This window comes from Tamandua tetradactyla, chromosome 3, assembly GCF_023851605.1.
Source record: "Tamandua tetradactyla isolate mTamTet1 chromosome 3, mTamTet1.pri, whole genome shotgun sequence".
Lineage (NCBI taxonomy): Eukaryota > Metazoa > Chordata > Mammalia > Pilosa > Myrmecophagidae > Tamandua > Tamandua tetradactyla.
Window position 1 is genome coordinate 117908360 of NC_135329.1, and position 26593 is coordinate 117934952.

A 26593-nucleotide genomic window follows, 5' to 3' on the forward strand; every position below is an offset into this window, starting at 1 on the left:
GTCACAATTTTAAATGATCTTTTAACAGTAGATAAGAGAAAATATCAAGAGTTTTTTGTTTGTTTGTTTAAGAATTGAAAAACACTTTGGATTAAACCCCAGTTTTTAGCTAATATGCTAATCACTCTTCTAAAATTTTTCCATCTTAGAGATACTATGACTGTTCACTGTTGAAAAGTTACAATGTATGGATAAATGAGAAAAAAGTTTCAAAATATATAATTCCAATGTTCATTGATGCCCACTGTTAGCTCAGTCATTTTTCCAGTCCTTTTGTTGCTCTGTGTGTATATAAATAGAAAGAAAGGGAGAAAGTAAATATTACTGTTTTTGTTTTATTTTTATGGAATCAAAATATGCATATTGTTATACTGCCTCTTTTCACTTGATACATTGCATATTTTCATGTCAATATGTATTCATCACCATGATTTTAAAATACAGAATAGAATTCTATTAAGTGAAGTACCAATATTTATTTGACCAATCTGTTATTTTTGGCATTATATTTTTAACTTAATGACAGGATTCTCTTTTAATAGCTCACAGCAAATGATCTTCTAGCCAGTGCTTTTTTCTGAACTTAACAGTTGTATAAATGTCATCTTATAGTATGTTACTGGGGTTTAGCACCTCCGTCACAATGTTAGATATAATGAACTGGTGGGGCACTATGACAGTTCCTGTTTATATAAACAGATTCCCCTCATCTTTTCAATGTCTTAATTAAATAATAAAAATACAGAGTAAAAGATAAAAAGGCAAAAACATCTGATAATTCTCTAAGGACCTCTCTATATTAATATAGGATTCTACTTTGGGGAACAAGGTTGTTTGGCCAGAGACACATCTGTGCGATGATGATCTGTAGAATGTCCATTTCAATGATTTGATGTTGGCGGTGAATTTGTTACTAGTAGGACGGAGAACTAATCTCAACTGCTTTGTTAAAAACATATCACCACAGTTGTTAAAACAACATAAATCATATAAAAAGCCTTGTGAAGATTTTTTTTTTAAACCCTCTGGCATATGTTTTCATTATGATGGGATCATGGTTCTTTGATGGGGAAATTGGTAAGATACAAAGTATGAAAGTTTGAAGGCCACATCTTCAGTTCACATTTCACCGTCTCATCCACAAGTATATTTGGGGAGCCTTTTGTCTATATTTGGAATCTTTTTATTTGTTGCTTTGTTAAATTTTATGCTGTTACTCTGATATTCCTAAGTATCTGGCACGTTTTGGGTTGTTAGAAGTATAGAAAAGTCTGGCAACTTGCTTTGTGTGAAAACTGGAAATACAGAATTAACATTAAACAAAATTTTAATACTATTTTCATCAATAATCTTTTAAAGTAGAAATGTCAGAATTAGCCATAGTAGTACTGTAAATTAAAATAATTACAAGTAAAACTTCAACAGAATAACATAGGGACAACAAAATAACAAAAGAGACATAGATGTTAAAATATTGAGAACCAACTTGTTCAAAGATAAAATCATTTATATTGGCCTAATAGATTGATATTTTCTCCTTTCTGATAAACACCAACTTTCTTACAGTAAATGCACATAGATATTCATATACAGTAAATTATTTTCTTTATACATGTGTGTATAGATGTAGGTTTATATACGTGTGTCTGTAAATGTATGACTAATTAATAGGAGGCCCCACATATTGAGGCAGGCACTATTCCTCATTTAAATGCCTAAGAACTGAATGAAATTGAGTGCTATTCTTATCTCCTTTTTTTGAGATGAGGAAATTGAGCCACAGAAGGGAAAAGTAACTTGTCCAAGGTTGCGCAGTCACACAGATAATAGACCTAGGAACTCAAGCTGAGATCACAGTGCTTTCTGGTATTGTAACTAATATGTATGACCAATGTGTTTCTATTTGTTGGATGATCCTCATTAAAGATGATCTGAGATATTTTCTACCTGAAATATCTGAATAAATACAGTATCACCCTTTTTTTCTTGAGTTCTCGCAGATATTCCCTTGCCCTTAAAATGCTTCAGTTGTCGAACACTTTCAGAACACAAATATTTTCACAGGGAATGGAGAACCCTTTTTAGTGGAAAATGGAACAAAAAATTGGCAATACTCTGGGTTTTGTTATCATGAAATTTTATTCTTTGAAAATGTTTTTGGTTCTAATATAAAATTTATTAGAACTATGTGAAGAAAATGTAGAAAATTCATTAGACACTTCATTTTTAAAAAATGTTTTACATTATCAGCCCTTCTAATCTGGAGGAAACCATAGCTAAATGTATATATCTATATTCTGTGCTTTAACCTTTTTATACCGTTGTTCATTCACCTGGAGAATTCATAAACTAATTGTAAGATAGATGCTGATCTGTTCATACTATCCAGTATAGGAGTAACATATGTTGTAATGAATTATAATTCTTGAGACTTACTGAAATTCCATAACAAACAGCTTTAAGTAATGGAACTATGTAAATATATGTAGTTACCTGAAATCTGCATTATGAAAATGAGTCATCATTCAGTTAAAAATAAGTTTACTATTATACTATCTCAAACAATGATATCCTTCAAGATAATATATTTTTAAATGGAAAACATTTAAAACATATATGGTCCAAACTTCAGGCCTTAGTCTTTACAAGTAAAACTTCTGATTTTTAGATGTCATTGACATGGTTTGCTAAAAATACTTTTCAAAGTTTATATATTATATAGTATAAAGAAAAATACTAGATATTTTTGTTGTGATTTATTTAAGCTTACCATTATTTTTTTCCAGGAACATAATCTATATACCATCAGTAGGGGATTATTTAGATACTTTCTTATAATGGCATACTGCATGGCCATTAAAAATGACAGAGGTAGAAATAAAAATTATTTTATTAATATTTATTAAGAACATATTGAATGTGCTAGGTACTATTCTGAGTATTAGCATGGAGTATCTCGTATCCTCCCCACAACTCCAAAAGATATGTACTATTTTTGTCCCCATTTTAAATATGATTTATGAGATGAAGAAAAGTAATTTACCCAAGGTCACACACCTATGAAGAAAAAGAGCTAGGTTATTGACACAGGTAGTCTGATTCTAGAGGCAGAGGCATTACTATTAACTACTGTGTTACTTAAATCTACATTGCTTATATGGAAATGTGCATTATTTATAAAACCATAGGTAAAAGCATCACATGTAGTATAAATCTATTTGCACAAAATTATAGGCCCTTATTAATTTTGACTTAACAGATTTCAGTAATGTTCTTTCCTTTCCCTTTTATGAATATTTTTAATGTGAGCATTTATGATTTTTCAATCAGAAAAAATTAATATAGCTTTCCTATTAAATAAATTGTCTTGAGAGAGAGTCATGAAAACGCTGAGTGACTACAAGAAATAAAAACTCTATGAGCATGGTTCTTCAGTCAGTCTTAATATTATACTTCTGGCTTATAGTATTTTACTTATTTATATTCCATTATTTTATTTTATATATAGTACTTTGTTTTTAAAATCATAATATTTTGTTAAGGATCTGTATTTATGTTCTGTATTCATTCAGTAATCCAGCAAATGTTTATTAAATGCATAGCTTTTTTGCTCTGCTAAATTGAGGGTCTAGTGATGAAAGATACCCTGTCCTGCAAGGTATTTCACAGTTCAGTGATGGAGCTAAGCAAGAAAATAGTAATTCATATAAAGTATAGCTGCAAGGAAGGGGAACCTAACCTTGCCTGATGAAGTTTGGGAAGATTGCTTGGAATTGGAGCTGAATTTTGAATGATGAATAAGAGTTTAGTGAAGAAAAAATAGGATAGGGTCAGAAATTGGCCAGATTTCTATAGCAGCATATGCACGTATTTAGAGAAATAAAAATTTTGGAACTTGATGTTTACAGATAATGCAAGGAATTGGTTACAGCAGAAACCTAAAGGTATTCTGGGGGAGTATTGAGAGATGGTGCTGAAGAACTAAACAAGGAACACACAATAAATCGAGCACAATTGACTTCTTCACCAAAAGGGGAAAGAGAGAAATGAGGCAAATAAAGTTTCAGTGGCTGAGAGATTTCAAACGGAGTCGGGAGTTTAACCTGGAGGTTATTCGTATGCATTATATAGATATCCCTTTTTAGTTTATGGTGTATTGGAGTACCTGAGGGGAGGTACCTGATACTGTTGAGCTTTGTTCCAGTAGCCTTGATTCTTGAAGATTGTATAAAGATATAACTTTTACAATGTGAAAACCTTGTATCTTATGCTCCTTTTATCCAGGGTATGGACAGATAAGTAAAAAAAATAAGGATAATAAATAATAGTGGGGATAAGGAGTAAAATAAATTGGGTAGATTGAAATACTAGTGGTCAATGAGAGGAAGGGGTAAGGAGTATGGTATGCATAGTTTTTTCACTTTTCTTTTTATTTCTTTTTCTGAAATGATGCGTATGTTATTAAAAATGGTCATAGTGGTTAGTGCACAGCTGAGTGGTGATATTGTGAACCATTGATTGTACACCATGTATGGAATGTATGTATGTGAGGATTTGTCATTAAAAATACATATTTAAAAAACCACAATTGGCAGAATTGGGAGGAGTGCTATGTAATCATTTCAATTGTGTTTTGATTTGTTCAGGATGCTGAATTGAGAAAATTGGAGCGCTGATAAGGAAGTGGCAGTTTAGAGAGAAGATAAACTTGGAAGATATTTTTAAAATGCAGCGAAGAGTGAGTTGCAGAGAACAACTTCCAGATTTGTGGCATAGTTAACAAAGCTACTTGATCATGATCACTCTCCTTCATACATTGTTTTTTCGCTTGTATTCCAGGATCCCACAATCCCTTGGTTTTTTTCCTACCATCTCACTGATTCCTCTTTCTCAATCTTCTTTGGGATTCTTCTTACTCTTCATGTCATAGTGTCCCAGATAACAGCCATTGGTTTCCTGCTCTTTTCTGTCTCTGCTCATTCCCTTCAGGAGAATTGAGCCATTGTCATTGTGAACATCTCTTTGCCTACAACTCCAAATTTATTTCCCTAGCCAAAACATTGCTACTAGCCTCCAGACTTATATATGGAAATGCCTTCTCAAACCACCACTTGAATATACAAAGCTGAATCTCTAATCTTACTTCCCAAACCTTCTCTACCTGTAGTCCTTCCTATTTTAATTAACGGCAACCCCACCCTTTCAATTCCTTAGGCTAAAAGCCTTTTAGACATGCTTGCTTCCCTTTTCCCTTTATACCATACATCTAAAGTACCAGGAACTGATACAGCCTTTATTGTCAATATGTATCCAGAATCTGACCTGTCATATACCCCCACCTTATATGAGCTATAAGAACTAAAAAACAATTGTTAAATTTTGTAATTTAGAAGCCAAAAGTGACCTTCAAAGGAGTATTTTGAGTGGAATGATATGTTGGCTGTGTCAGAGTTATTTATCATTGTATCTCCATGCCCATAATAGTAATTGTAGATCCTAAATGTAGAATATTCTTTTCAAGAAACTTGGCTGTTAAAGGAATCAGAGAAGGGGGAATGCAGGGTTGAGAACTTCATTTTATAAGATCAAAGAAATTTGAGCCTATTTTTATACTTTGTAAATAAAAACTATTATAGAAGGTATAATGAATTTGTAGAAATAACATAGGAAGTATATGCCATCACTTTCTGAAATCTTACTCCAGTAGTACACTTTCTTAAAATAAAGCCTTGCCCTCTGCCTCTGTAACTTACATATTCTCAATTTTCTCTCTTGTCTCATTTCATTCTCATTCAGCCTAGGCTTAAATCTCATTCAGCAGGGATCTGTCACTGTGACCATTTCCTTGCCCTACCCCCAATTCATCACCCTCAAGTACTTCCATTGTGCCAATCCTGACTGGTTTTTGGCCTCCTCTTCGAATTCCCAAGGTGTTTTGTGTAACTTTAGAAAATCAGACAGTTCTATAGGCCGTTGTCACTAGACATGTAAAGCTTCACATTTCACCTTTATCCTCAGCCCCGCAAGTCTGTAAGTTCCATGAAGGCAGGGAATATTTTTTCTTGTTCTTTGCTGAAAGCATATAATTTCAAAATGAATTGCCATATTCTGTCTTTTTTTTTTAACTTTTTTTATTGTAGAATATAGCATATATACAAGACAAAGAAACAACAAAGCAATAATTTTCAAAGCATACTTCAACAATAGTTACAGAGCAGATCCCAGAATTTGTCTTGGGCTACCATTCCATTATCTCAGATTTTTCTTCCTAGCTGCTCCAAAACACTGGAGGTAGAAGAAATTTTAATATAGTAATTCAGCAGCCTTACTTGTTTGTTAAATCTCATTTTCTCTGTTATACCTCCTCCAGCTTTAATCCTTCTCCCAATATATAGGGGTCATTGGGCAATGCCTGTTCTGACTTTTTCATGTTGAGAAGGAGTATCCACAACTAAAGGATAGAGGGATGTAATTAATTGATAATCCTGGAGAAGCTGGTCCCTCTGAGTTTCCAGATTTATCTTAGGAACCCGCTGGGAATTATATGTTCCAGGAAGGCAAACTGAGTACATGAAACTTTTATAGAGTCTCAGTTTAAGAGTCAACAGGAGTGATATTGATTGGAGTTTAGCAACCCATGGCAATTAGCACTCTCTAACTGAAGCTTGCATAAGATCAGCCTCCAGAGTAGCGTCTTGACTCCATTTGATCTCTCTTGGCTACTGATACCTGATTTAATCACACTTCTTTTCTCCCTTTTGGTCAAGAAGAAGTTACTGATACCACTGTGCCAGGGCCAGACTCATCCCTAGGAATCATGTCCCACATTGCCTTGACTTGTTCCTGAATGGCTCGTACCACGTAGTGAGGGAGGGCAATGATTTTCCTTGCAGAGTTGGGCTTAGAGAGACTGAAAGTCACCTCTGAGCCACAAAGAGGCTTCCTGGAAATAACTCTCAGGCCTCATTATGGGTAACCTTAGCATCTACATTATAGAAATAAGTTTCATGAGGCTAAGCCTCAAACTCCAGGGCTTGGCTATTTTCTTGGGTGTCCCCAATGGTTTAGAGAGTACCCCGGGTTTCCCAAATGGGAGAATTGAATAGTTCCATGTATATATTTCCCCCTCAGATCCTCAAGGGACGCTACCAATACTTTTTAATTATCAGCCAACCATAGTCTGAGATATATCCTGGTATTATATTAAGCTGTAGGGATTTGTAAGGCCTGGTTTCCATTCTAAACTCCAAGAGTTTGGGTTGTTTAAATGAGCTCTCCAGAGAGGTTGATTTAGATTATGTGTTACAGAAAGTTTAGATTCTAGACATAATAAACCTCTCTGCCTTTGATCTCATTCAGTAAATGAAGGGCTAGAGTACATACACTATCATCTTTTAGCCTACATTCTAATTTACTTTAGAACCAGCCAGATTGACTTTGTTTTAAACTCTAATTGAGGCCTGATCTCTTTTGTGGTTACTTTGTTATCATATATAGCTATGCTAACTTTCAGTTCTGAAGCACTCCATTTTTAGGACCTAAGTGTCACAGAGCTGTTCAAAGTTCCAGAGAAACATCAGCTGATTCATATACAGCTCAGTGTCTCAGAGTCCAGAAATGCATTTACAACTTCAGACCTAATATGGCTGCCTGCCATAAGGACCCACAATCTAGGCTCCCATTTTCTTAAATTTTCTGAGAGAGACCTTAACATATTTGTTCTTTCATTTCTGGCTTATTTTGCACAACACATTATCCACAAGGTTTATTCAGTTTGTTGTGTACCCTTCGAGTATCTCCTTTTTTGTAGCTTCACCAGATTCTATCATATAAATATATCACTTTTTGCCATTGTACTTGTCAGTCATTGTATCCTTCAGCCCCCTCCATCTATTGGGCATAATGGATAATGTAAATAAAAGCTATTATAGAAGGTATAATTAATTTGTAGAAATAACATAGGAAGTATATGCCATCACCTTCTGAAATCTTACTCCAGTAGTACACTTTCTTAAAATAAAGCCTTGCCCTCTGCCTCTGTAACTTACATATTCTGAATTTTCTCTCTTGTCTCATTTCATTCTCATTCAGCCTAGACTTAAATCTCAGTCAGCAGGGATCTGTCACTGTGACCATTTCCTTGCCCTACCCCCAATTCAAACCATGTCTTATGGTGTCTTTGATTATATAATCAATAGCACTCTCAATTTTAGAAAGTTTTCATTGGTTCATGATGACAATGGACCAACTAATTTCAAAATGAATTATGTGATGACAATGTCACCAACTAACAAATCAAAATTACTCTTTATTACTTGTCCCTCCCCCATCCCAGTTAGTTATCCCTGGTAGTTCTGTAGTCTTGTTAATGTCTTCCTGTTAAGTATTAGCCATAGCATGCATTTTTAGTTTTCCCCCTATATGTCTCTACTGTTAACTTTGTCCACTATCAAACCATTGAAATAGTTCATGTGAGAACTTATTTATAACTATTGATATAATCAGTGGGATACATGGCAGTATACATCCCCTTTCAATCATATTCACCTTCAATATGGCAATGTTATTTATAAACCTAATTAGTTACCATCACTCCTGTCCATTCCCTTGCATTTAGATTCAACCTCTTTGGGTAGCTTTTCCTCCATCTCTCGCTATTGTGTACCTCTAGGTCTGCTATATTCTACAGTGTAACTTCTGAGATTACCTGAGTCATAATAGCGAAATCATACAGTATCTGTCCTTTTGTGTCTGACTTATTTCACTGAGCATTGTGTCCTCAAGGTTCATCCATGTTGTCATATGTTTTGTGACATCATTTCGACTTACTGCTGCGTAATATTCCAACATGTATTTACTGCATTTTGTTTACCCACTCAGCTTTTGATGGGCACTTGGATTGTTTCCATCTTTTGGCAGTAGTGAATTGTGCTGCTATAAACATTGGTGTGCAAATGTGTTTCACTGTTCTCAGGTCTTCTGGGTATATATTGAGTGTTGGTATTGCTGTGTCATAGGATATCTCAAAAAATTAGTTTTCTGAGAATCTCCAAAGTGTCTTCTACACCAGCTGCACCACTTATACATTCCCACCAACAGTGAGTAAGTGTTCCTGTTTTGCCACATCTTCTCCAACGTTTATATTTATCTGTCTTTTTAATAGCAGCCATTCTTATCGATGCGAGGTGATATCTCATTGTCATCTTAATTTGCATTTCCCTTATAGCTATGAAAATGAGCATCCCTTCATGTGCTTTTTAGCCATCTGCATTTGCCCTTTGGAAAAGTGTCTATTCATATCCTCTGCTCATTTTATAATTGGGTTGTTTGTTCTTTTGTTGTTGCATTGTATAATTTCTTTATGTACACAGGATATCAAAGCTGTATTTGATAAGTGGCTTCCAAATATTTTCTGTCATTAATTGGCTTCCTCTTCAACTTTTTGCAAAGTCCTTTGCGGTGCAGAAGCTCTTGATCTTAAGGAGTTCCCATTTTTCTATTTTTTCTTTCGCGGCTCATGCTTTAGGTGTAAAGTTGAAGAAGGTACCTCCTATGACTAGACTTTGAAGTTATTTCCTGGCATTTTCTTCTAGAAGTTTTATGGTACTGGCTCTAACATTTAGGCTTTTAATCTGTTTTGAATCAGTTTTTGTATAAGGTGAAAGGTAGGGGTCTGTTTTCATTCTTTTGACTATTGATATCCAATTTTCCCATACCCATTTACTGAAGAGACTATTATGTCCCAGTCCAGTGGATTTGGTTTGCTAAACCAAACTGTTTTGGTTTGTTAAAGCTGCCAGAATGCAACACATCAGTGAAGAATGGGCATTTTTATTATTATTATTATTATTATTATTATTATTATTATTATTATTATTATTATTATATAAACATTAAACCTTTACGTGGCAAAAGATACTTTCAGACAATTAACAAATGATGGATTTGGAAACATACTTGTAATACAAAAGACAAATGGTTAATTTCTCTAATAGATAAGACATTACAGATAAAAACAAGAAAAAGATAATACAATTTTTAAAAGGGCCAAAGAACTTGTGGAAAGATGTTCATTCTGACCAGCAACCAAGGAAATGAATGTTAGGTATCAATGAAGCAGAACTCTATACCTATCAGACAGAACTTCAAAAACAATTTTAAGTATTTTTGGCACTGATATAGAAGAAAGTATGTCTTCATATTGCTGGTACAACTATCAGTTGTTACAGTAGTATGTTAATTTTTTTAAACTTTTTTTATTGTATAGTATAACATATATACAAAGAAAAGAAATAAAAAAGCAATAGTTTTCAAAGCACTCTTCAAAAAGTGGTTACAGGAAAGATCCCAGAGTTTGTCATGGCATCCATACAGTTCTCATATTTTTCCTTCTAGCTGCTCCAGAATGTAGGAGGCTAGAGGGCTTAAATATTTTTTAATCATTGCAATTGGCTTTTTTCCCTTCTTTTTTTTTGTGAAAAATAACATATATACAAAAAAGCTATAAATTTCAAAGCACAGCACCACAATTAGTCGTAGAACATAGTTCAGACTTTGCCATGGCTTACAATTTCACAATTTTAGACTTTTACTTCTAGCTGCTCTAATATACTAGAGACTGAAAGAGATATCAATTTAATAATTTGGCATTCACATTCATTTGTTAAATCCTGTCTTCTCTGTATAACTCCACCATCACCTTTGATCTTTCTGTATCTGTCTTTAGAGGTGTTTGGGCTATGGCAGTTCTAAATTTTTCATTTTTGAAGGGTCTATCACTAATATGGGGTACAAAGAAGGAACTATCTGATGTTCTAGAGAGACTGGGCTGGGTTTCAGGACTTATCTGGACCAGGGACCCATCTGGAGGTTCTTAGTTTCTGGAAAGTTAACTCTAGTGCATGGAACCCTTGTGGAATCTTATGTATTGCCCTAGATGTTCTATAGAATTGGTTGGAATGGTCCTGGCTGGGGGTTGGCAGGTTATGATAGGTTGCAAGGTCTACCTAAAGCTTGCGTAAGAGCAACCTCCAGAGTAATCTCTCGACTCTATTTGAACTCTCTCTGCCACTGATACTTTATTAATTGCAGTTCTTTTCCCCCTTTTGGTCAGGATGGAATTGTTGATCCCACGGTGCCAGGTCTAGATTCATCCCTGGGAATCCTCTCCCACATCATTGGGAGACTTTCACTCCTGGATGTCATGTCCCCCGTAGAGGGGAAGGCAATGATTTCACGTCCAGAGTTGGGCTTAGAGAGACTGAAGCCACATCTGAGCAACAACAGAAGTCCTCCAGAAGTAACTCTTAGGCATGCCTGTAGGTAGTCTAAGCATCTCTCCTACCTACATAAGCTTCTCAAGAGTAAGCCTTATGATCAAGGGCACAGCCTATTGATTTGGGTGTCCTTGAAGTTTGACACAGTATCAGGGGATTCCCTGATAGTAAGGTTTAATAGTTCCATATTTTTTCTCCCCTCCCTCGGAGGACTTTGCCAATACTTTTTGATTATTTGCTTCTTATACTCTAGGATCTTTCCAAGCATTACAATAATCTATACAGAATTAAAGGAACTCTTTTTTACTCTGTGCTCCCTGTGTTTCAGTTGTTCAAACGAGCTATATAGATAGGTTGAATTAGATAATGCAGTGCAGAAAATTTCAGTTCCAGATGAAATAAACCTTTTTTCCATTTGACACTGTCTTCCTTACTCCTATGTTCTGAATTACTTCAACCCCAACCTGTTTGGCTTTGTTCTTTTCTCTAAATATCAGGTTATATATATAAAACAGCCTCTCAAAATCCAGAAGTATTAATCACCACTCCGGACTTAACGTGTCTGCTCTAAAAACTTGCAATCTAGGCCCCTGTTTTTTTAAAAGCATTTTCTAAAGGTGATCATACCATCGTTGTTCTTTTGTTTCTGGCTTATTTTGTCTCACCAAACGTCCCACATGTTATTCACGTCATTGCACGCCTCACAACTTTGTTCCTTCTTGTAGCAGCACAACCTTCGTTCATAAGTATACACCATTGTTCACCAATCTGCTTCTCCGTCAGTGTATCCTTCAGCTACCTGCATTTATCAACATTCTCAATGATAATTTCATTGTTTCCAAGAGAAAGAAAACCAATAAACACATCCTTGCCATATAGAAAATCTAAACCTCCTCTTAACTCTTGTCCCTCACCCCATATATTTTTTTTAATTTTCCTTTTCCTTGTCAAAAATCAGGCCCCCCAAATCCTTTTCTTTTTTATTGATATATATTATGTATTCAGAAGCCATGTAATCTTCCAAAGTGTACACTCAGAGGTTCACATTATCATCATAGCTGTACATTTATCATCACAATAGACTATTTTTTTTCTTTTTTGTGAAAAATAACGTACAAAAAAGCAACAAATTTCAAAGCGCATCACAACAATAAGTTGTAGAACAGATTTCAGAGTTTGGTATGGGTTACAATTCCACAATTTTAACTTTTTACTTTTACCTCCTCTAAAATACTGGAGACTAAAAGAAAATCAGTATATTCATCAGTCATGCTCATTTGTTAAACCCTATCCTTTCTGTGTAATTCCACTATCACCTTTGACCTTTCTTTCACTCTTTAGGGGTACTTGGGCTATTCCCATTCTAGCTTTTTCACGTTGGAAGGGGCTGTTAATAATATGGGTTAGAACTAGGTGATGTTCTGGAGAGGCTCAGCCCTCTGCATTTCATAAGTTATTTGGTCCAGGGACCTATCTGAAGGCTGTAGGTTTCTGGAAAATTACCCTAGTGCATGGAACCTTTGTAGAATCTTATATAATGCCCTAGGTGTTCTTTCAAATTTCCAGGAGTCTCACCCCATTATTTACCTCTGCTGTTGCTGTGGTAGTGCTGATGGTTTCCTTTTGAACATAGCTCTGAGCATGCAATAGCAGTTTTCCCCCTGTACCCTGGACTTAAAAACTCTTTATACAAGAATCATATCTTTGAAGTAATTCTTACGAGAACTAGTTCATATTTCTAGTGTGAATCAGCAGGACATGAGGTTCTATACCACCCCTTTCAATCTTGTTCATCTTCAATATGGTAACATTACTTCTAGACCCACTAGAGAATCACCTTTGCTCCTATCTATTCCCATACATTGGAGTTCAACCTCACTAGCTAATGGTTCACCCATCTTTAATTTCTATGTTCATTAAGTCCCCTATATTCTGTATTATAAGCCTCTGATTATACCTTTATGTTGGTCATAAAAGTGGAATGATACAATATCTATCGTTTTGTGTCTAGCTGATTTTGCTCAGCATTATGTCCTCAAGGCTCATCCATCTTGTCATGTGCTTCAGGACCATTTTTTCTTACTGCTGCATAATATACCACATTTTGTTGATCCACTCGTCTATTGATGGACATTTGGTTTGTGTCACCCATCTTTTGGCAATTGTGAATAATGTTGTTCTGAACATCAGTGTTGAAATATCTGTTTGTATTGTTGCTTTCAGCTCTTCTGGGTATTTACCAAGTAGTGCTATTGCTGGGTCATAGAGCAATTCGATATTTAGTTTTCTAAGCCAAACAGTCTTCCATAGTGGCTGCACCATTATACATTCCCACCAGTAGTGCATAAATGTCCCAGTTTCTCCACATCCTCTCCAACATTCAGTTTCCTGTTTGTTTAGACATAGAAGCCATTCTTATAGGTGTGAGGTAGAATTTCATTTTAGTCTTGATGTGCATTTCCCTTATAGCCAATGAAAATGAACATGTCTTCATGTGCTCTTGAGCCATCTGTATTTGCTCTTCAGAAAAATGTCTATTGATATCTTTAGCCCATTTTATAATTGGGTTGTTTGTTCTTTTGTTGTTGAGTTGTATGATTTCTTTGTATATATAGGAAATCAAATCTTTCTCCAATATGTGATTTCCAAATATTTTCTCACATTGAGTTGGCTGCCTCTTCACCTTTTTGACAAGGTCTTTTGATATGCAGAATCATTTGATTTGGAGGAGTTCCCATTTATCTATTTTTCCTTTGTTGCTTGTGCTTTGGGTGTAAAGTTTAGGAAGCTACTTCCTATTACTATGTCTTGAAGATGTTTCCCTACATTGTCTTCTAGGAGTTTTATGGTGCTAGTTCTTATATTTAGGTGCTTGATCCACTTTGAGTTAATTTTTGTTTAGGGTTTAAGATAGGGGGCCAATCTTTTAGCGATTCATATCCAGGTCTTCCATGCCTAATTATAAAGACTATTTTGTCCCAGTTCAGAGGATTTGGGGGCCTTGTCAAAATCAGTTGTCCATAGTTTTGATGGTCTATTTCTGCACTCTCAATTCAATTCCATTGGTCAATGCTTCTGTCTTTGTGCAAGCTTGTTTTGACCACTGCAGCTTTATAATAGGTTTTAAAGTCAGGGAGGGTTAATCCTCCCACTTCGTTCTTCTTTTTTAGGATTCTTTTAGCTATTTGGGTCTCTTTCCTTTCTGGATGAATTTGGTAGTTAGCTTTTCCAAATCTTCAAAGTAGGTTGTTGGGATTTTGATTGGTACTATGTTGAATCTGTAGATCAATTTGGGGAGAATTGACATCTTAACTATATTTACCCTTCCTATCCGTGAGCAAGGCATATCTTTCCACCTATTTAGATCTCCTTTGATTTCTTATAGCAATGTTATGTAGTTTTCTGTATACAAGTGCTTTACATCCCTAGTTAAGTTCATTCCAAAGTACTTCTTTCAGTTGCTATTTTGAATGAATTTTTTCCTTAACTAACTCCTCAGATAGGTCATTGTTTGTGTATGGAAATGTTACTGATTTTTGCACATTAATTGTATATCCCACTAGCTTGCTGAATTTATTAGCTCTAGTCACTTTGCTATAGATTTCTCAGGATCTTCCAAGTATAGTATAGTATAGTATAGTATAATCCTATCATATTGTATTATATAGTATCATTTGCAAATAATGAGAGTTTTACTTCTTCCTTTCCAATTTGGATTCCTTTCATTTCTTTGTCCTACATGATTGCTCTAGCTAGAACTGCTAGCACAATGTTGAATATTAGTGGTGACAGTAGGCGTCCTTGTCCCTTGATCTTAGGGGAAAAACTTTCAGTTTCTCATCATTGAGTACGATGCTGACTATTGGTTTTTCACATGTTCCATTCATCATATTGAGGTAGTTAACCTTTGATTCCTTTTTTTTTTGGAGTGTTTTTAATCAGAAGAGGATGCTGAATTTTTCTAATGCTTTTTCAGCATCAATCGAGATTATCCTGTGATTTTTCCCTTTTGATTTGTTAATGTACTGTATTACATTAATTGATCTTCTTGTGTTGAACCATCCTTGCATTCCTGATACAGATGCCACTTGGTCATCGTGTATAATTCTTTTAATATGCTCTTGGATTTTATTTGCTAGTATTTTATTGAGAATTTTTGCATTGATGTTCATTAGGAAGATTAACCTGTAGTTTTCCTTTCTTATAGCATCTTTAGCCGGTTTTGCTATTAAAATGATATTAGCTTCATAAAATGAGTTAGTAAAGTTCCTTTTTCCCCAATTTTTTGGAAAAATTTAAGTAGGATTGGTGTGTGTTCTTTCTGGAATGTTTAAGAAAATTCCCCTGTGAAGGCATCTGGCCCTGGGCTTTTCTTTATAGGATGATTTTTGATGACTGATTGAATCTGTTTACTTGTGATTGGTTTGTTGAGATCTTCTTTTTCTTCCTGAGTCAGTGTAGCTATTTTGTGTGTCTCCAAGAATTTGTCCATTTCATCTAAGTTGTCTAGTTTGTTGGCATACTAGACATAGTATCCTCTTATGATTTCTTTTATTTCTCCAGGGTCTGTGGTAATGTACCCCTTCTCATTTCTGATTTTATTTATTTGCATCCTCTTTTTTTTTTTCTTTGTCAGTCTTGCTAGTGGCCCATCAATTTTATTGATTTTCTCAAAGAACCAACTTTTGGTTTTATTGATTCATTCTATTCTTTTGTTCTCTCATTCATTTATCTCTGCTTTAATCTTTGTTATTTCTCTTCTCCTATTTGCTTTGGAGTTAGTTTGCTGTACTTTTCTCAAGTTCTTCTAGGTTTGCTATTAAGTCCTCAATTTTTGGTCTTTCTTATTTTTTAATATAGGCATTTAGGGTAATAAATTTCCCTCTCAGCACAGCCTTTGCCACATCCCAGAAGTTCTGATAAGTTTTATTCTTATTTTCATTCATCTCCAAATAGCTACTGATTTCTCTAGCAATTTCTTCTTTGACCCACTGATTGTTTGAGAGTGTGTTATTTAATATCCGTTTGTTTGTGAATGTTCTCATTCTCTGGTGGATCCAGCTTCTTCCCATTGCGATCAGAAGAAGTGCTTTGAATAATTTCAGTGTATTTATATTTATAAAGACTTGTTTTGTGCCCAGCATGTGATCTATCCTAGAGAATGTTCCATGAGCTCTGGAGAAGAATGTATAACCTTGTGTTTTGGGGTACAATGACCTATATATGTCTGTTAGGTCTAATTCTTTTATCAAGTTATTTAACTTCTCTATTTCCTTGTTGATCTTCTGTCTTGTTGTTCTATCTATAGAGGAGTGTGGTGTATTAAAATATCCTACTATTGTTGAAACATCTACAATTCCTTTCAGTTTTACCACTGTCTGTCTCATGTACTTTGAAACTCCTTGATTGGGAGCATAAACATGACTGTTATATCTTCCAGGTATATACTAATTAATTATATTAATTATTATATTTTTAATTAGTATATAGTGTCCTTTAATTAGTATATAGTGTCCTTCTTTGTCTCTTATGATGTCTTTAAAGTCTGTTTTGTCCAATATTATATAGCTACTCCTGCTTTCTTTTGATTACAAGTTCCATGGAAAATCTTTTTCCATCCTTTCACTTTCAATGTATTTGTATCCTTGTGTCTAAGATGAGTCTCTTAAAAGCAGCATATATCTGGATTATGTTTATTAATCCTTTCTGCCAATCTGTCTTTTAATTGGTAAGTTTAGTCTGTTAACATTCAAAGTTATTACTGAAAATGCATTTCTTTTTTTTATTAAACACACCAACATAGAGCCACAAACATTCTTACCATTTGATCATTCCATTCTTGATATATAATCAATAACTCACAATATGATCACATAATTGTATATTCATCATCATGATCATTTCTTAGAACATTTGCATCAATTCAGAAAAGTAGACAGAAAAAAATCCATACATACCATACCCCTTACCCCTGCCTTTCATTGATCACTAGCATTTCAGTCTACTACATTTATTTTAACATTTGTTCCCCCTATTATCTATTTATTTTTAATCCATATGTTTTGCTCACCTCTTGATAAGGTAGATAAAAGGAGCATCAGACACAAGGTTTTCACAGTCATACAGTCACATTGCAAAAGCTATCTCATTATACAATCATCTTCAAGAAACATGGCTACTGGAACACAGCTCTGCATTTTCAGGCAGTTACCTTAGGCTCTCAGTTACATCTTAACTAAAAAGGTAATATCTATATAAAGCATAAGAATAACCTCCAGGATAACCTCTAGACTCTGTTTAGAACTCTCAGCCATTGACACTTTATTTTGTCTCATTTTTCTCTTCCCCCTTTTGGCCAAGAAGGTTTTCTCAGTTCCTTGATGCTGAGACCCAGCTCATTCTAGGATTTCTGTCCCATGTTGCCAGGAAGGTCCACATCCCTGGGAGTCATATCCCACATAGAGAGGAGGAGGGCAGTGAGTTTACTTGTCATGTTGGCAGAGAGACAGAGGCCACATCTAAGCAACAAAAGAGGTTCTCCTGGTGGTGACTCTTAGGCCTGATTTTAAGTAGGCTTAGCCTATCCTTTGCAGGGTTAAGTTTCATGTGAACAAACCCCCGGTTTGAGGGCTCCGCCTATTGCTTTGGTTATCCCCGCTGCTTGTGAGAATATCAAGAACTCTCCACTTGGGGAAGTTGTTTTCCCCCTTTCTCACCATTCTCCCAAGGGGGCTTTACAAATTTTGTTTTTACTCACTGTTCAAATCACTCTGGGATTTATCGGGGCATCATTCTGGACAAACCTACAAAACCTCATGCCCTACTCAAGGTTCCATATACTTCCTGTGTTCAATTAAGCTGTCAACATAAGTTTTATTAGGAAATGTACTAGTCAAAATGTAAATTTTGTACCAAATAAACTGAAAATGTTTTTCTTGATTCCACCATCTTATCTTCTTTATTTTATTTGCTTGATCTGTGTATTCTTTTCCTTCTTTCTCTTTGTATTCTTAAAATTACCCTTTTTGGTACTCTTCAATTCTGCGCCCTCCTCCAGACCTCCCTCTCCTGTCTTCTTATTTCAGCCAGCAGAACTCCTTTTAGTATTTCTTGTAGGATTGGTCTCTTGTTGACAGATTCTTTCAGGACTTCTTTGTCTGTGAAAACTTTAATCTCTTCATCAGTTTTGAAGGACAATTTGACTGGGTACAGAATTCTTAGCTGGAAGTCTTTCTCTTTCATGATCTTGAATATATCATACCACTGCCTTCTCACTTCCAGGGTATTAGTTGAGTAGTCTGAACTCAGTCGTATTTGATTTCCCTTGTATGTAGTCAATTGTTTTTTCTCTTGCCAGTTTCAGGATTTTCTGCTTCTGTTCAACATTTGATAGACTGATTAGTATATGCCATGGGGAAGGCCTATTTGGACTTATTCTGTTTGGGGTTCTTTGGGCTTCTTTGACTTGTATATTTATGTCCTTTATGGGGGTTGGGAAGTTTCCACCATTATATCCTCAACTAGTCTTCCTAGCCCTTTACTCCTCTCTTCTCCTGGGACACCAATGATTCTTATGTTTATGTGGTTTATTTTGTCTATCGTTTCCCTGAGTTCGCATTCAGTTTTTTCCATTTTTTTTTGCCATTTGCTGTTTTGAGTCTTCGAAGTCAATTATCCTGTCCTCTGTATCACTTATTCTTTCTTCTGTCTCTTCAAATCTGACATTGTGTGTCTCTTGTATGTTTTTCATTTGGTCAACAGTCGTTAATCTCTGTGATATCTACTATTTTTCTATTTATTCTTTCAGATTCTTCTTTATGCTTTTAGTAGTCTTCTTGATCTCCTTTATGTCATTTGCTATCCCACTTATTTTATTAAGTAGAGTTGTATGAACATCTCTGACTAGTTGTTCCAGCATCTGTGTCTTCTCCGGTGTTTTAATTTGTTCATTAGATGGGGCTATATCTGTCTGAATTGTGGTATGCTTAGTGATCTTCTGCTGTCTTCATGGCATGTAAATATCTTGATTGATTTTCTTTGGGAGTTGATTTCTTTCAGTAGTCTAAGGCCTTGTGTTTGCAAAATTGTTGTACAGCAGGGAGCAAGGCATGGGGTGGGCCCTCAGTGAGGTGATTTGTTTCAGGGCAGGTATAGGTGCAGGTTGGGGATGTTATCCTGATGCTTGTCAGCATGTGCACCTAGCGGCCAGGGAGGATGTTAACTGTGCTGGGGCAGTGGGGGGGAGCACCAGTTTGGGGAGTGTAAACCTGGTGTGCGCTGGTCTAAGGCACAGGGCACTTTATGCGTATACATAGAGCTGTGGCAGCAGGTCTGTATTATGCCTTCATGGATTGGGGGCAGATGTGATCTGGTTGCATAGGTCAGCACTTTCTCAGAGCTGGGAAGTGAGGCTGAGGTTTTTGATTACTGATTGACTTTCTTTGCTTGTAATTGGTTTGTTAAGATCTGTTTCTTCTCAAGTCAGTAAAGGTAATTTGTGTGCCTCTAGGAATTTACTTTTCTCTAAGTTGTCTAGTTTAGCATATGTTATTCATAATATTCTCTTAATGATTTTTTAAATTTCTTCCTGATCTGTGCTAATGACCCTCCTCTCATTTCTGAATTTATTTGCATCTTCTCTTTTTTTTTTTTTCATAAGTCTAGCTAGGGGTTCATCAATTTTATTGATTTTTTTTTCAAAGAACCATCTTTTGGTTTTGTTGATTCTTTCTATTGTTTTATTGTCCTACAGTTTATTTATGTTTAATCTTCATTATTTTTCTTTTATTTGCTTTGAGGTTAGTTTGCTGTTCTTTCTCTAAAATCTGCAGGTGAGCAGCTAAATTCTCAAATTTTTCTTGTTCTTGTTTTTTAATATAAGCATTTAGTGCAATAGATTTCCCTCTCAGCACTGTCTTTGCTGCATTCTATAAGTTATATAACTTATATTCTCAATATCATTTGTGACAAGATATTTACAGATTTCTCTAGCAGTTTCTTCCTTGACCTACTTACTAAGTTTGTTGGTTTTTTTCTTCACATACTTGTAAAAGCTCTGGTTCTTTGGTGATTATTAATTTACAGCTTCATCCTGTTGTGGTCAGAAAAAGTGCTTTGAATAATTTGAATCTTATTAAATTGATAAAGACTCAATTTGTGTCCCAGCATATGATTTTTTCTGGAGATCATTCCATGTGTGCTAGAAAAGAATATATATCCTGGTGTTTTGGGGTGTAATGATCTATACATGTCTGTTAGGTCTAATTCATTTATATGTTTAGGTTCTCTATTTCCTTGTTGATCTTCTCTCTAGTTGTTCTATCTATAGTGGAGAGTGGTGTATTGAAGTCTCCCACTATTTCTGCTGAAACATCTATAGCTCCCTTCAGTGTTGCCATGTTTGCTCATGTACTTTAGAGTTCCCTGATTGGGAACATAAACACTTATGATTGTTATTTCCTCTTGGTGAATTGTTCTTTTTTTAATATGTGTGTACATCTTTGTCTCATGTCTTTACATTTAAAATCTCTTTTATCTGGCATTCATATACTATTCCTGCTTTCTTTTGGTTGCAGCTTGCAGAGAATAGCTTTTTCTGTCCTTTTACATTCACTATTATTGTGGCCTTGAGTCTAAAATGTGTTTCTTGCAAACAGCATAGAGTGGATTATGTGTTTTAATCCATTCTCCCAGTCTGTATCCTTTAATTGATGAGTTTAATCTTTTAACATTCAAAGTAATTACTGAAAAAAGCAGTTCTTGAATATACCATGTAATACTTGAGTTTTTGTCAAATTGATATATTCTTTTCCTTTTCTTTCTTTTTATCCTTTAAATTACAGTTACTCCATCAGATGGTTCCTTTTCTGTACCCCATAGTAGTGACAGACCCTTCAAAGATGAAAAATTTAGAATTGCCATAGCCCAAACACCCCTAAAGAGAGGGATGGAAAGATCAAAGGTGATGGTGGAGTTATCCAGAGAAGATAGGATTTAACAGATTAATATGAATGCTGAATCATTAAATTGATATCTCTTTTAGTCTCCAGTATTTCAGAGCAGCTAGAAGTAAAAACCTTAAATTATGGAATTGTAGCCCATGTCAAACTCTGAAATATGTTCTACAGCTAATTGTGGTGCTATGCCTTGAAATTTATTGATTTTTTGTATGTGTATTATTTTTCACAAAAAATGAAGGAAAAAAAGTCGATTGTGATGATAAAAATATTTAAGCCCTCTAGTCTACTATATTCTAGAGCAGGTAAAAGGAAAAACATGAGAGTATCATATGGTAGCCCATGACAAACTCTGGGCTATGTCCTATTACTACTTGTTGAAGAGTACTTTGAAAACTATTGCTTTTTTATTTCTTTGCTTTGTATATATGTTATGCTATACAATAAAAAAAGTTAAAAAAAAAATTACCATTACTCGTATTCAATTTAGTGCTCTCCTCTAGACCTTTCTATTTCTCTTCAACATTTGGTAGATTGATTAGTAAGTGTCTTGGAGAGACCTATTGAGATTTATTCTATTTGGAGTTCATTGGGCCAATTTGATTTGTGAATTTATGTCTTTTATAAGAATTTGGAAGTTTTCCCCAATTATATCTTCAACTAATTTTTCCAGCCCTTAACTCTTCTCTTTTCCTTCTCGGACACCAGTGATTCTTATATTTGTACACTTCTTGTGTCTGTCATTTCCCTATGATCTAGTTCCGTTTTTCCACCTTTCTTGCTATTTGTTCTTTTATATGCTCTAGTTAAATTGTTCTGTCTTCTAGCTCACTTATTCTTCACTCTGCTTCTTTGAATCTGCTATCGTGTGGCTCTAGTGTATTTCTAATTTGGTCTACTGTATCTTTCATTTCTGTGAGGTCTGCCATTTTTCTATTTAATCTTTTGAATTCTTCTTAATGCTCTCCTTAAGTCTTCTTTATAAATATCTTTGAATTGTTGTTCAATATTCTGTGCCCTGTCTGGAGTTTTGATTTGGTCATTTGGCTGGGCCATTTCTGCTTGGATTTTCCTGTCTTTATGATCTTCTGTTGTGTTTGCGGCATTTGATTATCTCAGTATGGTTATTTTGCAAGTTGGTTCCCTTCACTCGTCTAAAGTTTTGTATTTACTTATTTTGTATTGAAGGCTTCTTTTTGCACTTGGCTTGTCAGTTATTCCCACCAAACCAAGATCCGGATCTCATGTAGGATACATTTCAACTTGAGAGTCTACTAGAAGCTAGGCTGGAGTGCATGACTACTTCACTGGTAGAACAGCCGCCCATCATACAGGAGATCCATGCTTGACTACTTGCCTATGCACCCATAAAAAAGGAAAAATGATAGCAATAATAAAATAAAATTTGAGTATAATAAAAATATGAAAAAACAACAACATAACATACTTCAATTGTAGTAGGCCACAGAGTCAGCTGGAGACACCCCAAAATATATTGGGAGTGAATTCAGATTTTTGCCCACTGAAGGGAGAGAAAATTTTTAAAATAATAATAATAATAAGTGAAATTAAATAGAATAATACAAAATAATGTATAAAATAAAAAACTAAAATACTAATAAAATATATATTGAAAAAATATTTTTATTTAAAAAAAGAAGAAAAAAGAATATTAGGAAAAAATATAAACCCCTAGGCATATAGGGAGTTAGCTTTCCTGCAGTTACCCCTTCCTTCCAGCAGGTGGCTATCCTGAGACGACGACTCCTCCCTCAGACCCCACCATCCCTGAGTGCAGCAGTGGACTTGCATTTACAGTTTCTTGCCAACAGGTGGCACTGTTTTGCCTCTTCCTCCCTTAGGTCCACTCCTCCTGGAATGCGGGGTTTCAAAGACCACATGCATAGCGAGAGCATTATTCCCTACCCTTGGCAGCCGGACAGCCAGTCCTGACCCTTAGGACTGGGGTGCAGATTAGCACCCAGGAGATCAGCTGACCAGTAGCACCTGACATCTGGTGGGTGTGGCAGACACTGTGCCCATGGAAATGGCTACTCCTGGCACCTGGCCAGGCGATCACTCCTAGCTGTGGACAATCTGGTCAGCCTCTGGGTTCCCCACAGGTACTGTCAACTGCAGACCAGTGGAGCTTTCCCCATCCAGCAGCTGATGATCAGTTCCCTCTGATCACACTTCCCCTAATACTGCAGCCCCCCCACTGGTGGGAATCACAGTCATTCAACCCACCCCACTTTCCCCATCCCAATTCCCCTGCATCTCTCTTCCCCAAAATACCCTAGAGAATCTGTTTGTTTAACTCACATCCCAGTACCTCAGTCCTGGGCATTTTCTCCCCATCCCCTATCTTGTTCCTCAGAGTATCCCATTGGGTCATCTTCCTGGAAATCACCATATTCTGTCTTTATAAGGATGTTGCCTTTAGGCTATTTAGTTTGGAGGCAGCATGATATAAAGAGGAAGTTTATATTTTAGTGTCAAAAATAACTGGATTTGATTCCCAGCTCTGCTAGTTTTTCACTCTATGACTCAGGGGTGGGTTACTTAACCTCTCTTAACTACAATTTCCTTATCAACTGGGATAGTGTTGTAAATATCAGAGAATTTTAGATATTCAAGGGCATAATATGTTTTAAATACCTGCCAGATAATAGACACTGAGTGCATTTTAGTGTCTTCTACCTGTTTCCCCTTCCCTAAACATTGCAAGATTTTAAAGTATAGACTAAGCAGAGAGGTCAGTTTTATAATAGCAGGTAATACTATCTACACTACCCATTGTCTTCTGGAGAAGTAACTTATAGTGTTGAAGTGTTGGCAGGAACTGTTTTTATTTCCTGCTGTATCCTTAACTTTTTACTTTGAAATATATTTTAGACTTAAGTTTCAAAAATAGTATAAAGGCTTCCCTTATATTTTTACCTGCCTTTTTCTGATGTTAACCCCTCTTTCATAACCATAATAAAATCAGAAAATTAACTAAAAACTAATTCAGATTACTCTCATTTGAGTTTCACCAATTTTTCCATGTCCTTTTTCTGTACCAGGATCCTATCCAGGATGCTCTTTAGTGTCTTCCATTCTGTAACAGTTTCTCCATCTTTCCCTTTCTTTCATGATCTTGGTATTTTCGAAGAATATTAATGAGTTATTTCTTAAAATGTCCCTCAGTTTGAATTTATCGATAAATTGAGTGAGGGTGTACATTTTTGGTAAGAATACTATAAAATCGATGTGTGTCTTTCTCACATTAAGAGGTTCATGATGTCGATGTCTTAATACTGGTGATAGTTATCTTAATTTCTTGATTAACTTTTTACTTGCTAGGTTACCCACTAGAAAGTGATTGTCTTTCCATTTGTGTTTTTTGCAAGTTCCTTGTAGGTACTTTGAAAGTATGCAAATCCTGTTTCTCCTCAAACTCTTACCCACTACTTTTAGCATCCCATAGTGGATTTATTTGCAGCATTTATTGCTGTGAAGTTCTCCAAATGGTAGTCTCTCTTCCCCCTTTCCTTTATGTATATTAATTGGAATTCTATTGTGAGAAAGGGTTGCCTTTTCTTCTTTACTTATTTATTTAAATTACTTGATTATATATGCTGAAATAATTTTGCTTGGGAAAAATGTAGGCATTTACTGTTTTTGGTTTTTTTTTAATGGATAGATGGACGGGTGAGGATTATTGTGAACCAGGTCAGGTGCCAAAGCCCTTGATGAGTGTGTGTGGTGATCAGGAGATCTATAGATTATATTTAGAAGTGGAAAAGAGAAGAAAGTATATCTGGCAAAGCTCAAAAGAATAGAATTTTTACTTGAGAATATGGCAGTAATGATTTGAAGTGATCATGAATAACTAGGAAAATGTTAACCTTCTCTTTCTCCCAAATTCTGTTATAATATTATATACGGGTCTTGAGAGAGTAGAGTCTTCCTCTAGAGAATAACAGCAGAGTAAGCTGTCCTCTGGGTTTCTGTTCGGGTGAGAGGAAACATTCTGTCAAGACAATTACATATGGGAGATTTTTTTTTTCAATACTTTTATTGTCAAACGTTAACAAACATACAAATATTCTTGACATGCAAACATTCTATACATGATATACAATCAGTGGCTCACAATATCATCACATAGTTGTGTATTCATCACCATGATCTTTTTTTTGAACATATGCGTCTCTCCAGCAGAAAAAAAGAAAAAACTCATACCATATCTCTTACCCCTCCCTCTCATTGACTGCTAGTATTTCAATCTAGTCAGTTTATCTTAACCTTTGTTCTCCCTAATATTTGTTTATTTTTAATCCATATTTTTCACTCATCTGCCAGGTATGGAAGGTTTTTAATTAACATAATAACAGGAATAGAGGTGTGGTAGAAAATATTTGCAGGAAGGGATTATTGGAAAGAGAGCTCAATGAGGTAGCCCAGCATAGAATAAGGCAACTAAGAAAGGCTATCAGTGACAATAGCAGAAAAGTTTACATATTGAGGAGTGGCAAAAAATGACAAGGCTAATCAGAGGCTCAGGCAAAAAACTGATCAATGCTGTTTGAAACCCCAGTGGGTACCAACCCTGCCTACTGTACCTCTCTTTCTTGCCTGACTGTCATTCCAGGGCCTGTCTTACTAAAGCACTAGCCTGGCCTAAGAGAAATAGAAGCAGTTATCCTTAAAGGGCTATGACATCAAGCTATTAAAACATTTTTCATCAATAAATATTTCTATATGCCTATCTTAAAGATAAGCACTCAGTTTTAAATAACCACAATATTTTCCATTATTATACTTTCAGAAGTTAGAAATAGACCTTAATTATCATATATCAATTTTCAGAATTTTTTCAGTTGTTGTTTTATCTGTTTGTTTTGTCTTTATATAGTTGTTTGTTTGAGTCAGGATGTAAATAAGATTTTGTATATATTGCAATTGTTTGATGTATCTCTTAAGTATTTCTGAATCTATAGGTTTTCTCTGTCTTTCTGTTTCTTTCTCCCCCTGCAATTTACTGGAGAAACTGGGTCATCCCTAAAGTTCACCATGATCTGGGTTTTGCTGATTGCGTTCCCATTGTGTTGTTTCATGTTCCTTGTCTCCCAGCATTTTCTGTAATTTGGTAGGCTTGATTTGGAGACTTGATTAAATTCAAGTTTGATATATTTTTTTTTTTTTTGGCAAGAATATTTTGTAGGTTATTTTGTCTGTCTCTATTACAAAGCACATAATGGCTGGTTGGCTTTGTATATGAATGCATTGTCACCAGACATTTATGATCATTGCCTAAAATTATTGTTTCATTAAGGATTGCTGCAAAAAGGTGATATTCTTATTCTTCCTTCCTTG

General features: G+C 35.3%; 1 protein-coding gene across 15 annotated transcripts in view; it reads left to right on the forward strand.

The window, feature by feature from the left end:
- Nucleotides 1–26593, forward strand: part of MBD5 (methyl-CpG binding domain protein 5) — a 524034-nt gene that overhangs the window by 52246 nt on the left and 445195 nt on the right. For 4 of the 15 annotated variants that reach the window (XM_077153711.1, XM_077153714.1, XM_077153717.1 and 1 more), the window contains exon 2: nt 4647–4738. The exons of the other annotated variants lie outside the window; for them this stretch is intronic. The gene's annotated coding sequence lies outside the window, so the exon portion shown is untranslated. The remainder of the gene's footprint in view (nt 1–4646; nt 4739–26593) is intronic. 15 annotated transcript variants of the gene reach the window in all.